Source organism: Heliangelus exortis, chromosome 9 (genome assembly GCF_036169615.1).
Source record: "Heliangelus exortis chromosome 9, bHelExo1.hap1, whole genome shotgun sequence".
Classification (NCBI taxonomy): domain Eukaryota; kingdom Metazoa; phylum Chordata; class Aves; order Apodiformes; family Trochilidae; genus Heliangelus; species Heliangelus exortis.
The window spans coordinates 2,078,611-2,093,499 of NC_092430.1; the positions used below are offsets into that span (position 1 = coordinate 2,078,611).

General features: G+C 51.0%; 1 protein-coding gene across 1 annotated transcript in view; it reads right to left on the reverse strand.

The window, feature by feature from the left end:
• STK25 (serine/threonine kinase 25) overlaps positions 1 to 14,889 on the reverse strand; it is a 289,606-nt gene that overhangs the window by 56,439 nt on the left and 218,278 nt on the right. The window lies entirely within an intron of this gene.

Consider the following 14,889-nt stretch of genomic DNA (forward strand, 5'->3'; position numbering starts at 1 on the left):
CAGAACATGTTAACATGTTAAAACTACAGCTCACCCGATTCATAGGAGGAGGAGAAATCCTCCTCTTCTCCCCTTCCTTTGTTGCCATTGACAGTTCCCAGGAAGACTTTGGCTTTGGTGGGGTTATAGTGACCAAGCTCCCAGTTTGGATGCAGATGGTGCCCTAAGGTTGGTGCATTTCTGGGGGTGTGTGTAAAGCTTACAGCAGTTTCCTGAATGAAACCAGAGTCCCAGAGGTGTCACCGTTTGAACAGGAGGAACTAAAGCAGGAGAGAGAGGACTGAGAGGGGCAGAAGGCAAAGGGAGGGATCTATTCCCTCCCATTTCCTGCCATGCTCTATAAAAATGGGGAAAGGCACCTCCTTTCTTTCCTCCTCCTTCTCTCCTTACCACCACCTGCTCCTCAGAGCCCGGATCTACTGGGTTGTGTATAGATCATTCTATATAGATTTGGATAGATATCCCTTGTTACTTTATCCCTTATGTTATTACCTTTCCCCTCTGTTAGTAAATCTGTATCCAGTTGTTTTCAGTTTCCAGCTTAAGGTCTCTGGTCTTTATTCCCCTTTTACCTTCCCTCTGTGTGTGTTTGTGTGTGTGGGGGGGGAGGAATAGAGAGGAATTCTGTCCTTAGGTTTGTGGTCCTCCCAAACTGCTAATCTGGGACAAAGGTTTTTGTGTTGAGTTTGTTGGTTTTGCTTTGTTGGTTTTCTTCCTGGCAAAATTCTCTTGGCTTTGGGAGTTTGCCTGGCACTTCTCCTACATGGGATTTTCTTCCTTAGGTTCCTGGTAGCTCTGGCTGTCAAAACTTAGACCAGCTATAATGGATGTGGTGAGCTCTGAAGTCCTCTCATGTTGAGCAGTAGGACAAAGAGGATCCCCTCTGATCTGTAATAGATGCTGTAAAAGCAGTTTAGTTCATTGCAGGGGGATGCAGCTTCGTGGTCTTTAAAGGAGCTTAGAAAAAAAGTAGACTTTGGATTTCTGGAAATACCCTGGTTGTGTGCAGACTTTGACTTGGGAGAGTTTTGCAGCTCCTGACATCCAGTTTGCTTTGTCATGCCTCATCTTTTGTGAAGTGCATGTGTAATGAAGCCAGCAAAGTCAAACACTGGGACTGTCAAGATCTTTCTCAGTTGAGCTGCTGTTTTGAATTGTAATACTTAATGCTATGGCTGCTTTTCCAGTGAGCAAGTTGTATCAGAGGAACTAAATATTAAGGAATGGGAAGAGTTAAATAGGCCAATTAACTGGGCTTAACAAAAAGATAATGATAAGCCAAATAAAGCAGCAGTGCTGGAAAGGAATGTGTGTGGGTGGGAATGGGGTTACACAGGCAGACAGAGACTCAGTCTGGAAACTGCTGATAATGTAGAACTCAGAAATAAGTTTCAGACTCCTCTGACTTTTGTCTTCCCTGGTGTATTTGCTGCTCCATGCAACACTCCCACTGGAGCTGAGCAGTGTGCTGCTCACCTGGCACCTGGTGTTAAACCAGAATGAGACTTCCAGCCTTCTGACTCCTGCAGTAACAACATCACCACCACCCTTGCTACCAAAATAAACAGCAAACAGAACTGTGGCCCAGTGCTTTGCATTTGGGAAGCAGCAGCCTTGAGCCTGACTCAGCCAGGTGTTGATGTTTAGTTGCAGTAGTTGGGCATTTCAGAGAACTTCCTTTATAAGTTCTGGGGCTCTGTGATTTTTCTTCTCCCTCTTTTGTCCAGTCCTAAATGACAGGAGACATCAGGGCTTGTTGTTTATCACCTCAAGAAACATTTTCCTTTTATATGATTAGTGAAGGCCTTGGCAGTGTGTCCAATTGATTTGGCTGTTGGAGAAAATGAAGAAGACCCAGTCCCAAGGTCAGTACTGTTACACTTCTTTGTACTGAAAGCCTGAGTGCTGTTCCTTTTCCAGCATCAATACTTGAAACCCTACAAACAAGCCACCTCACACTTTCCTCAGTTCCCTGCTTGAGAAAACTGCTTGTAGTGAAAGTTGCCTTCATTTTTTAGGCTGTTTTGCTTGTGTCACATGTTCCAAATGAGATTTACCAATGCACAAACTGTCTTGGGGGGTTGGCTCCCTGTCCTGGTAATTTTTTCATCCCCTTTTGCTGAAGTCAGAACAAAGGGGGGCCAGACCCCCTTTTAGCAAGGGCATAGGTGGCTGCTTTTCACCCTGTTGATCAGCAGGCACTTGGCACATGTAAAACCCACCAAGGCCTTGCTGTGCCAGCAGATGGGCTGGGGGCACAAGGGGGAGAGAAGGGAGGGGAGGCTGGAGGGATGGGATATGCCTGGGGAACAACATTATTATTATTATTATTGTATTATTATTATTATTATTGTATTATTATTTATTATTATTATATTATCCTCTTCCCCTCCAGTGCCATCTTCAGTAATTTCCTTGTAATAGACCTACAATCAGTCAATGGAAGTACTTGCTTTATCAAAAAGGCAGGAAATAGAAAAAATCTCTCCTGGCTTGACTATTTCAGTGACAGACATTGGAGCAATGCTTTCATAGCCTAGACCTGATGTTGCTTCATCCACAGCCCTGACACCTCTCCCACCTCTCCCTTCTCAAACACTGACAGTAGGGTCACCTTCTTGAAAGCAGCTCGAGGAACTGAAGTGATCTCAGTCTTGCAACAGATGTCACTTGTGTTCCTGCACTGCTTTTTCTCCTGTAAATGGAAAGAAAACAATCTGTGAAGCCCTTAATTTATCAGACTTGCATCTGTATTATATTCTGAAGTGCAGAACAAGAGTGTCAGGGAGTGACTCTGGGGTTTTCTGGAAAATTGCAGGACCAAACTTCCTCATTTTCAGACTTCTTGTTTAGATCCTGAGAAAAACCTCTGCCTGTTACTTATTTATATTCCTCTTTGAGTGTGCCAGGCTTGCACGTGGTTATTTCTGTGCACAATTAAACTGAACATGAAGCAGGTTTCAAGTCCCTAAGACAGCTTTCTGAAAAGATCAGGCCTCTAAGGCATTTCAACAGCTTTGCCAACAGCTTGCTTGATGTGGCTCCTTGAATTTCCTTACAGTTGTTTTATTAAATCTAAAATATACAATTTTCCCAGGCATAAATTTGCCACAGATTAATTATTTTCTTAGGGCCACATGAAAACAATGCAAGCTACTAAATTGAAGACAATAACTCAGTAATTTACTGGACTTATAGCAGAGTCTCCAAATTCCTTCTCTGCAAGTGGTTTGACAGATGGGGTTTAAATACTCCCTGAGGAAAGCCTGGAACCTCCTTAACTCTAAACAATTTGACCCGTTGGGATTCTGAGACCCTGGCACAGATAAACAGAGTGATCCTTGCTTAAACTTTACACCATCACTCAGGACTGGAAGTGCATTGCATGTTCAAGCAGAGTCTGTGGGAAATCAGAGTGTTTCATGTTCAGGCAAGGAAAAAAAAACACCAAAACTTCCTCTCTCGCAGAGAAAAAAAAAAAAAAAAAAAGTCTTAGGAAGGGAATTTCCAGCTTCCTTCCAATTGTATTTAGCTCAGAAGAAACTTCATCTCTTTTTTGTGCCCACAGAGCAGCAGCCAGCATTAGAGCTTGTCTCCATCACAGGAAGACCTGGTGATCTCTCTTATAATACCAAGTCCTGTTTCTGGGCTTAGAAACAAAGTCCTGAAGAGCTCAGTCCCATGTTTAAAATGTCCATATCTCTCCCTGCCTCATGACCTTCACTTACACTTTGATTAAGATCCATATTTTCTACCTCCAGAGCCCCCCCCCACCCCCTGTCAGAAGGTGGCTCATGTTGGGCTTGGTCTCAAGCCCCTTTCAGTCAGCTGGAGGGCAACTGCTTTGGACTTCAGAGGATGATGGGCATCCTCACCAGGAAGACCTGGTGATCTCTCTTATAATACCAAGTCCTGTTTCTAGGCTCTAGAAACAAAGTACTGAAGAGCTCAGTCCCATGTTTAAAATGTCCATATCTCTCCCTGCCTCATGACCTTCACTTATACTTTAAGATCCATATTTTCTACCTCCAGAGACCCCCCACCCCCTGTCAGAAGGTGGCTCATGTTGGGCTTGGTCTCAAGCCCCTTTCAGTCAGCTGGAGGGCAACTGCTTTGGACTTCAGAGGATGATGGGCATGGCTGAGGACCTTGGTCATCACTGACCTGATGGGAGCTGAGAGGACAGAACCTTGGCAGAACCAGGCCCTGCAGAAGCTCTCTGTCCTGCAGCACAAGGTATCTCCCCTCATTTTCATTAGGCAGGGCAGATCCATTCTCCTGATGCTCTGTGACACTGTCCAGGCAATGTAAAGCCTCCCAAAAGTTGGCCTTGAAGCTTTCTCAGGATCAGGTTGTTGCCTTTTTGCTCCTAACATGAGTTGAGGCTGTGTGGGGGCTGCCACAGGAACACTTTGTTCCCACTTTCCACCAGAACTGAGCCTGGATTTTCTGGTAATCTAGAGAGGGGTTTAAAAGCAAAACAAAACAAACCAGAACAAACCCCAAAATATCCTTTGATCTCCTTGGCACTTCAAAAGGAAAACTAAATCACTGGTAAGCTGCTAAAACATACTTTGCTCCCAGTTTCTTAGCCTGGAGATGGCCTTTTCAAGCACTTTTCAAGCCAGGCAAACTCAGCTCTTGAAGTGTAGGTTTGCTGCCAGAGCTCCTGGGGAAGGTGTCAGAGCTTTCCCTTTGAAGTTGGAGAATGTTGCACCCATGTGAGTGAATGCCCAGGTCTAACAATTTCCAAACTGGAGGAGAGCTGGGCTGGGGTTCACATTGTTTAATCCTGAGCTTAGCAGAGGTTGTGAGGCTGCCCTTAGCCTGCCATCCAAACAGGTAGAATTGTGGCTCTGCTGAGGTTCAGAAATGAAATTTAATCCTCCTGTCTTTCACTTGAAAGATTTAGCAAAGTGCCTCCAGTTTCCCTTTGTGACTTCTCCAAGGACAGGGACGTCATCAGGCCTTGAAGGAGTGAAATATTGGGCACCTTGTCTGGAAGAAACTTTTTGAGAGGTGGCTGTGGGCAACTGGAGGATGGGAGGAGTCTTCTTCAGTCTCTTCTGAAGCCTTCCCTGGCTGTGGTTGGGCTCAGGCTGTGGTGAGGGAGTTGCTGGTAGCTTCAGGACTGCTGGCCTGCTCTGGGACAGCCAGGGTTGCAGGGGCAGTAGCAGGAGGAGCAGGACCCTATGCAAATGCTGCTTTCTTCAGCTTTCCCTGTTTTTTTTTTTGGTGACTAGAGATGAATCATAGAATCATAGAATCCTAGAATCCTAGGGGTTGGAAGGGACCTCAAAGATCATCTAGTCCAACCCCCCCTGCCAGAGCAGGGCCCCCTAGAGTACATCCCCTAGGAACGTGTCCAGGGGGGTTTTGAATGTCTCCAGTGAAGGAGACTCCACAACCCCCCTGGGCAGCCTGTTCCAGGGCTCCGTCACCCTTACAGTAAAAAAATTTTTTCTGATATTCAACTTGAACCTCCTATGCTCCAATTTACACCCATTACCCCTTGTCCTATCACTGGTCACCACTGAGAAAAGCCTAACTCCATCTCCCTGACACTCACCCCTTACATATTTGAAAACATTGATGAGGTCACCCCTCAGTCTCCTTTTCTCCAAACTAAAGAGACCCAGCTCCCTCAGCCTTTCCTCATAAGGGAGATGTTCCACTCCCTTAATCATCTTAGTAGCTCTGCACTGGACTCTTTCAAGCACTTCCCTGTCCTTCTTGAACTGAGGGGCCCAGAACTGGACACAATACTCCAGGTGTGGCCTCACCAATGCAGAATAGAGGGGGAGGAGAACCTCTCTTGACCTACTAACCACCCCCTTTCTAATGCACCCCAGGATGCCATTGGCCTTCTTGGCCACAAGGGCACATTGCTGGCTCATGGGCATCTTCTTGTCTACCAGGACCCCCAGGTCTCTTTCACCTACACTGCTCTCCAGCAGCTCAGCCCCCAACCTATACTGGGACATCGTGTTGTTCTTCCCCAAATGCAAAACTCTCCACTTCCCCTTGTTGAATTTCATCATGTTTCTCCCTGCCCAACTCTCCAGCCTGAACCAGCTACTCAGGAAAAGGCATGATGCAGACAAATGTGATTCAGAGTCACAGGCTTCCTGGCCTTGCTTTCCAGGAGCAGGAGCATTGAGAGGGCACAGAAGACTGAGAAAAACATCTTGGAAGAGTAAAGTCATTTAAAAATGTGCCTGTTCTCCAGGGAGAAGATAAACAGAGCCTTTGGAAAAAAACCCTGACATCCTCTGCTCCTCAGTTCAACCTGTTGAAAACAGGCTATTTGACTTAAAAAGAAGCCTGGGAACCTAAACATCACCCTCAGCAATTCAGCTTGGGTCTCCCTGAGCCAATCCTAAAGGCTGCAGGCAGTTGTCTGTCTTCATCTTCCAGGCAGCAGCAGTGATGCTGAGTAGACCCCCCACAGGGAGATGGTCCATTTTCTTTTTAAGTGTTTGCAGCTAAGATTTCTAGTGCCCTGGTGATAGGTCCCCTCTAGAGCATTAAAAATAAAGCCATGAAATAAAGGAGGCTTGTGCACCAGAAAGAAAACAGAGTTTGAGCTGCCTTTCCAGCTGGGGGTGCTGTTTCTGCAGGTACAAACTTTGATGGGCACGAGTTTGTGAACACTCCATGGAGTGGAGCTCCCAGCATGATGTTATCTGCACAAACTCAAACCCTCAAGGAATGGAGGGTTTGTTCTCTCTGGACAGCAGCCACCTCACTTGCCCAGCCAGTGCCCCACTGGAGAAGAAAAAAGCAGATGGCAGAACAGCCTCAAGTCTGCCTTCAATAATGCCCCTCTGGCTTTTCTTCCTCCTCTTCTCTGCTGGCCAGGCCAGCTCAGCCTCATGCTCACTGGATGCTGACAGGGGGGTGGTGGTGACAGCCAGCCCTCCCATCTCTGGCCTCCTGAGGAAAAAGGGAATAAAAAAGATCCCAGTTCTTAACCCAGATGCAATGTGCCCTCAGTAGCTGTGACTCCACGCTCTCCTGAAAAAATGTGTCCAGAAGTGTGCATCCCCTTGCTGCTTACTCCTCCTCCTCCTCCTTCTCCTCCTCCTCCCTTCATGTTGCCTGAGCTGTGGCAGGGTCAGTCTGCAGGTGAGAGGAGCAGAGCTCTCAGGACCTCCAGGTGAGCCTCTTGCTGTCAGACAGACACCTGGGCAGACTACACAAACATGCAGCTCTTACCCCAAAGCAGCTTGGTCTGACCCATCCTGGGGATGAAAGGAGCAAGAGAGAGGAATCCTGAGGGCAGATTGTGCAGGCCAGGGGCTGCTTCTCCTGCCTTTCCAACACAGCCCTGGGCAGTGGTGTTTCAAGAGAAAAGCCACCACTAACAAGATCTGGGGCAACCTTCCCCCAGGAGATGGGCCCCTGGCAGAGCACAGCTGCACTGAAAGCCCTTGGTGAAGCTCTGCAGTGCAAGTCATGAAAAACCACCAGTGCAACAACCCCAGAGAAACCTTCTCCAGTGCTTGGGTTTGGTTTTTTTTTTTCTCCCATAAACAAGACACGACTGGCCTGGTTTGTTTAATCCACTTCACTCGCAAAGAGCCAAAGGCCCATAATCAAAAAACGTAATTTATTTTATTAATATAATGTATTTTAGTGCCTTTGGCCCTTACTAGGCTGGAACATTTCTCATCCTGGATGATCCAAAGGGAATTTAGGACCCTCAATTTGAAGGCAGCAGAGCTTTCAGCATCAAGGAGCTGCTGGTCTTACCAGGCTGGCTCTGCCACCCCTTCTTCACCAGATCTTTCTTCAGCCACACAGATGATTGGAGGCAAACAAGTGTCTGGAGTGCCCCAAACCTGTCTTGGGGCTTTGCTGTCTCCCCCTGAGCTGCTGTTGCATAAGAAGAAATAAGAAGGAGGCTCAGCATGGATCTGAGCTGGCAGCCTGGACCACCTGCCATGGTGGGACAAGGGCCAGGAGAAGCATGTGAGTGCCCTGGAAAGTCAAGCAGCTGCCAAAGCTTTCAAAGACTCAGGGATCTCCATGTGAGGGGAGCAAGAAGGAGGGAAGAACAAGATAATCCTGCTGGTCAGTCATGGAGAAACTGCATGAAAAGTTGGAGAATCTCTGAAATTTGGGACTTATTTTTCTCATTTTAAGAACTCCACTACTGGTGTTTTCTCTGATTGCCTTTGAAGGCCAGATCCAAAGTCCAGTAAAAAGCTAAACCAAATGAGAACTTGATACTAAACAGTAAAAAGTAAAATGCATGCCCAGAAGTGTGACTGCATTCCTCTAGCTACGAGATCAGGCAAGGAGTCACAGCTTGTTCTTGGACCTGTGTGGCTCCCCCGTGTCCTACAGGGAAGCAATCTGGAGGGATTTTTGCTGGTTTAATTCTTCCAGAGACACAGTTTATTTCAAAAGGGTACTGAGGCAAAGCTTTCCTCTCCTGTGCACTAAAGACCTGTCACTGCCAGCTGCTGAAAGTGGGTTCTGGACTCAGCATTTCTTTGGCCTGGCTCAGCATGGTAACTCTTGCTTTAATGATCCCTCCTGGTCTTGTAAGCCACAAAATAACTTCTGCAGAATGGCATGGAGAAGAGAAGCAAGGATGCTAGGCCATATTTCCAAGAGCTCCTGAAGGCAATGTGTAATCAGACCCAAACTTGGGAGCCAGTTTGTATCAAAATTCTGTCATTTGTGGTAACTGGGGTGACATCCTCACCCCCTTTCAAAGGATCATTCCAAACACTGGGAGGTTCTCTTAGTTTAGGGGACTTTTACAAAAGAGTCCACCCTGAGCTGAGGTTACTTTGAAACCTCACCAAAGCTTCAGCAGAGGAAACCACCCTCCCCATCCATGCAGACTCTTGGTGGTGCCCCAGCCCAGGCAGGGAAGCTGCTGGGAGTCTTCTGGAACATTCCTTGAGTCCCATTTCTTGGTGCTGAGGCTGCAGGCAGCAGTTTAAACCACCTTGCCAGGGCCAGGAGCTCTGCCCAGCACAACAGAATCAAATCTGGAGGGGGGGGGGTGCTGACCCCAGTTTAGTTGTGTGCCAGTTTGTATCAAAATTCTGTCATTTGTGGAAACTGGGGTGACATCCTCACCCCCTTTCAAAGGATCATTCCAAACACTGGGAGGCTCTCTTAGTTTAGGGGACTTCTACAAAAGAGTCCACCCTGAGCTGAGGTTACTTTGAAACCTCACCAAGGCTTCAGCAGAAGAAACCACCCTCCCCATCCATGCAGTCTGGAGACTCTTGGTGGCCCCAGCCCAGGCAGGGAAGCTGCTGGGAGTCTCCTGGAACATTCCTTGAGTCCCATCCCTTGGTGTTGAGGCTGCAGGCAGCAGTTCAAACCACCTTGCCAGGGCCAGGAGCTCTGCCCAGCACAACAGAGTCAAATCTGGGGGGTGCTGACCCCAGTTTAGTTGTGTGCCAGTTTATATCAAAATTCTGTCATTTGTGGTAACTGGGGTGACATCCTCACCCCCTTTCAAAGGATCATTCCAAACACTGGGAGGTTCTCTTAGTTTAGGGGACTTTTACAAAAGAGTCCACCCTGAGCTGAGGGTACTTTGAAACCTCACCAAAGCTTCAGCAGAAGAAACCACCCTCCCCATCCATGCAGTCTGGAGACTCTTGGTGGCCCCAGCCCAGGCAGGGAAGCTGCTGGGAGTCTCCTGGAACATTCCTTGAGTCCTATTTCTTGGTGTTGAGGCTGCAGGCAGCAGTTCAAACCACCTTGCCAGGGCCAGGAGCTCTGCCCAGCACAAGAGTCAAATCTGGAGGGGGGTGCTGACCCCAGTTTAGTGGTGTGTTAAATCTGAGCCTGCTGGCCAGGTGTGACACTGGCAATAGAAGTGTCCCAGAGAGAGGATCTGCTGAACCACTCACACCTCAGTTTCTGCCCCAGGGTCAGCCCAGAGGAGCAGTGGGAGGATGCAGGGTGCTATCTGTGCTCTCTCTCCCAGGGAAGCAGAGTAAATACAACGAAGGTGATGTGAGTGTCACCAACCACCTGCCCTCTGCCATCTCAAAGGCTCCATTTGATTGCAGTTTCCAGGGGACACACTGAAGGGGTTTGGGTTTTTGGTTTTATTTGATTTAACGTTACAAACTGGAAATACCGACCTCTCATTTCAGGAGAGGAGACTCCCCCTTGTGTCTCCTCTGAGTGGTGTTCTGATTAATTGGGAGCAGAGCTACTGAGCCAAGGGCTCTGGGCAAAGGTGTGCAGGCAGTCCTGGGAACAGGAAGAAGTTGGTTGGGGCAGAAAGGCCGTGGGGCTTTTCTCAGGTTTTGATGGGGAGGAATTTGCACTTTTGGTGCATTGCTTTGCTGGTATCTGGCTGGATGTGTGGAATCAGGTGACAAAAACTGTGGTACCACAGTTTAACACTGGCCTGGCAATGAAACCGAGTATCAGATGCTCTCTATTAATCTCTCTCCTCCCTGATCAAGAAAGGAGAGAGAATAAGGGAGAGAGACTGATGGGTTGGAAACTAAACTACACAGCTTGAATGAAACAGTAATGATAAATAGGAAAAAATATTGAATATATACAAATAGACAGGAAAATTGATCCCAGGTTCCTCCCCTCTCTCCCCCAGTAACTCTCACATCACCACAGAGGCTGCAGGGCAGCCCTGGGAAAGTCCAGGCTGGAATCCTGGAGTCAGCAGCAGTTGGGAGCTGGAGGCAGGAACACACAGATTCAGGCTGGAATGGATCAGGAGCAGAGGCAGAGGAAGGGATGGAATCCTCCCAGGATGCTGAAGCAAAGAGGGAGAGGAGAAGCAGGGGAAGCAGGAAGGGCTTTGAGCCTGGTGATCCCTCCCATTTCTCCTGAGGATGAGGTGTATGGGATGGAATCCTCTGTTTGGTCAGTTCTGGCATCTCTCTTGTCCCTTCCTCCCCAAAGGAGGGTTCCAGGTGGGACCTCTTGACTCCTTTTCTCCTTCTGGAGGGCAAAATGTTCCTCAGAGCTGAGCAGTGTCCTTGGTTCTGCTGTAACTATAACCATGGAGTGGGATCAGTCCCAGCAGCAGCCACTGCCTGAGAAACTTGCTGTTCATTTCAGCAGTGCAGCTGCTTCCAAGAGACTGAGCTGAAAGCAAAAGCACAAGACAGAAAATCCCCTTGATCCTGGCCCAACCCAGGACAGTATAGGAATATTGGGAGTATTTGTGGGGTTGTTCATCATCCCATGTCTAATATCCTGCTTCATCAGGTTCCTTCATTGGGTCACACAAGGAATGCAAATATCTGCTGATCCCATTGAATTAGAAACAGGCAGAAATGAAACTCGCTCTCTCGTGACACTAAAACCAAAGAATGATTCTAAAAGGACACCAATACACCAAGTGTTACCTCGATGAGAGACTCAAACACGCCTCCATTTGAATGGAGCCCCCAGCGCTGTTTGCTTTGCCTTTATTCGCCCAAATAAAACTTCGGTCTCATTGCTCCTGCCAGAGACTCAGTCTCTGATCCCAGGGGGAAAGAAAGAAGGAGCGAGCAGAGGAGGAGTTTTGCTCGGTCCTCTGCATCCCCTCGGGTGTCAAAGGGAGGATTGGACGGGCTGAATTCCAACTGTGCGGCTGGGAAAGGAAGAACCAGCGGGGAGGAGGTCAGAGAAGCGGCACTTGGGCTTTCCCTACGGGATTTGGGTTGAAATGACTCCAAAAAGGAGAGGCAGGAGAGGCGAGGGGCAGAAGGATGAGGGGAGGTGTGAGTGCCCCTGGGGTGGGAGCAGCAGTCACCCCCGGGCTGGGCATGGCCGTGGAGGTGAAGGAGCCCGACGGCAAAGTGAGGGGTGAGGGAGGTCCCCAGGGGGGTCCCCGGGGGGATCCGGGCACCCACGGAGCCGGCGGTGGGGTCTGTGGGGCGTGTGGGGTGCCCAGCAGGCAGGGAAGGGGGACCCTGGGGGTGTGGGGTGCTCAGCAGAGTGCGGAGGGGGCCCTGGGGGGCACGGGGTCCCTCCCAGCAAGGACAGGGGGTCCCTCCCTGGGGGACAGGATGTTCCCTCCAACGAGGACAGGGGGTCCCTGGGGGGCTCAGTGCGTCCCCCAGTGAGGACGGGAGGTCCCTGGGGACGCGCACCCGGACCCCGAGAGGGTCCCCTGGGGCTCGATGGTGGTTCCTGGGGGGAGGCTGGGGGGCGTTCCGGCCTGCGGCTGCTTCTCCCCGGTTTCTTTACCCTCCTCCCCCCAAAATAAAACGCGGGAAAAAGGGACCCAGGCGTGCGGGGATCCCCCTCCGCCTCCGAGTCCAGCAGCCCGCAGGTCCTCCAGACCGGTCCTCCACCGCCAGGGGGCGCCGCTTCCCGCCGGCTGTGTCCGCCCCGTGGAGGCCGCTCTGGGCAGGTGCCGGAAGTGTCGGTGGTAGTGTTTTGCCGGGGTGCCGGGAAGATGGCGGCGGAGTGTTCGTGGGTGCCGGGTTTGGAGCGGACGGCGCTGGACGGGCGGCTGCTGCGGGTCTGCCGGGTGGTGAGGGGGGCACAGAGGGGCAGGGGTGGGCTGCGGGGGGCAGGGGGGTTCTGTGGGGCACGGGGATCCCTGGGGCAGGGGGGTAGGGGTTGGGTTTGTGGGCAGGGAGCTGGGTGGGTCGGGGGTTCCGTGGGTTGTGGGGCTCGGTGGGTTGGGGTGCTGTGCGGGGCAGGGGCTTGGCGGGTCGGCGGGTCGGCGGGCGCGATCTCGGTGTGGTTGGTGAGCTGGTGGTCGGGGTGTCAGTGGGGTCGGTGTCTGGGGTGTTGGTGGGCCCTGGCCCGTGGCGCTTGGGCACTGCGGGCAGAAATGGGGGATGAGGGGAGGGAGGAGATCCCTGAGTCATGGGACACCATCACTTGCCCATCCAGGTGTCCCCCCAGCATTTGGAGGGGCTGGGGGTGACAGAGCTGCAGGACACGGTCACGGGACCCTTTGGTGTCCCCAGGCCCCCTGCTTGATGTCTGCAAGGATCGAGAGGGGGGGCGAGGAGGATGGGGCCAGATCCTCCTCAGCAGCACAAGCTGGGCCATGGGAAGGTCCAGTGAAATATGAGAAAGATAAAATTGTTTGTTCTGAGGGTGCCAGGGAGGTTGTGGAGTCTCCTTCTGTGGAGGAGCTGAGGATGTGGTCAGGGTGCTGCCTTGTTTGTGTCTCCATGTTTGTTTGTACATCTTTGGTTCCATCTTTGTTTGGGTTGGGTGTTAGAAAGAATTTCTTTCTGGAGAGGGTGCTCAGCCATTGGAATGGGCTGCCCAGGGAAGGGGTGGATTCTCCATCCCTGGAGATATTTCCAAAGAGCCTGGATGTGGCACTCAGTGCCATGGGCTGGGAACCACGGGGGGAGTGGATCAAGGGTTGGACTTGGTGATCTCTGAGGTCCCTTCCAACCCAGCCAGTTCTGTGATTCTGTGATTCTGTCACCCCAGGCTGCCTTAGTGATGTCTGTAAGTATCTAGAGGGTGGGTGCCAGGAGGATGGGGCCAGATCCTCCTCAGCAGCACAAGCTGGGCCATGGGAAGCTCCAGTGAAATCTGAAAAGGATGAAAATCTTGACTCTGAGGGTGCCAGGGAGCTGTGGAGTCTCCTTCTGTGGAGGAGCTGGAGGACGTGGTCACAGTGCCCATTGGTAGCCCCAGGGCAAGCCAGATGCCCATCCACAGCCCCAGTTATTTAAGTGAGATAAAGGACCCTTTTTTTGAGAAAATTCATCCCTCAGGGGTTTGTTGTGGGGAATATTAATGAAGGAGAAGATCCCATGGGGGGGTTGTTTCTGAGGGGAGATGGCCCCTGGGGTGCAGAACTGACCCCATGGTGATGGGCTCAGCCTCTTTTCCCTGCATTTCCATCCCAAATTGTGAAGGAAGGAGGGAGGGAAGGAGGGGCTGGGGGTGACAGAGCTGGAGGCCGTGGTCACAGTGCCCATTGGTAGCCCCGGGGCAACTTGTTTGTGGTCTGTAAGTTTCTGAAGGGAGGAGGAAGGAGGATGGGGCCAGATCCTCCTCAGCAGCACAAGCTGGGCCATGGGAAGCTCCAGTGAAATCTGAAAAGGATGAAAATCTTGACTCTGAGGATGAAAATCCTTCCAGGGCTCTGGCCCAGGCTGCCCAGGGGGGTTGTGGAGTCCCCTGCTGAGGAGAAATTCAGCCCCTGTGTGAGTGCATCCAAAGAGTCTTGGAATTGTGGAATAATTTGGGTGGGAAGGGACTTTGAAAGGTCCCCCCGTGCAAGGGCAGTGCTGTGGGATGTGCTCCAGGGGCTGCTGCTGCTGCTTTAGTGGAGAGTTGGGCTGGGTGATGTGCAGAGGTTCCTTCCAGCTCTGCTCATGCTGTGTCAGTGTGTGGGCCCTTCCTCCTCTTGCTCTGCTCTCTGGGTTTGGCAGCTGAAGGCCCTGGGGTAGAAATGGTTTGTTTGAAGGGCACTGAGGGCCCCGACTTGCCTGGCAGGCTCTGGCCTCGCTGTGCCAGGCTGGCAGGAAGCCCTTGGCAGTCCAAAGGGGGTGGGTTCTTTCCTTCCAGGGGCTTTGGAAGGATTTTGCTGTCAGGGAGGGGGGGTTGTGTCGTCCTGTGGTGTCCCGGTCAGAGCTGGGCACTGCTCAACTTGTGTGGCTCAGGAGCTGGGGGCTTTCTCCCAAACTCCTGGGGCTGATGTGCAGCCCTGGGACTGTCTCTGGGGAACTCGACCCCCTTGGCTGAGGGCAGAGGGAGAGAAGGAGGAACCAGGAGAAATGCAAATGCAAATTCCTCCTCAGCAACCGATTTCTGTTCCTTCCAGGTCCCGGGACAGTCCCTTTCCCCAGGAACTCCACGGCAGTGCCCGAGCCCCCCCTGAAGCAGCTGCTGTGTGGCTGTGCCCACATCTGCCCCCAGCACATGGACTCCATGGTGCAGCTGCAGGAGGAGCCCCAGCTA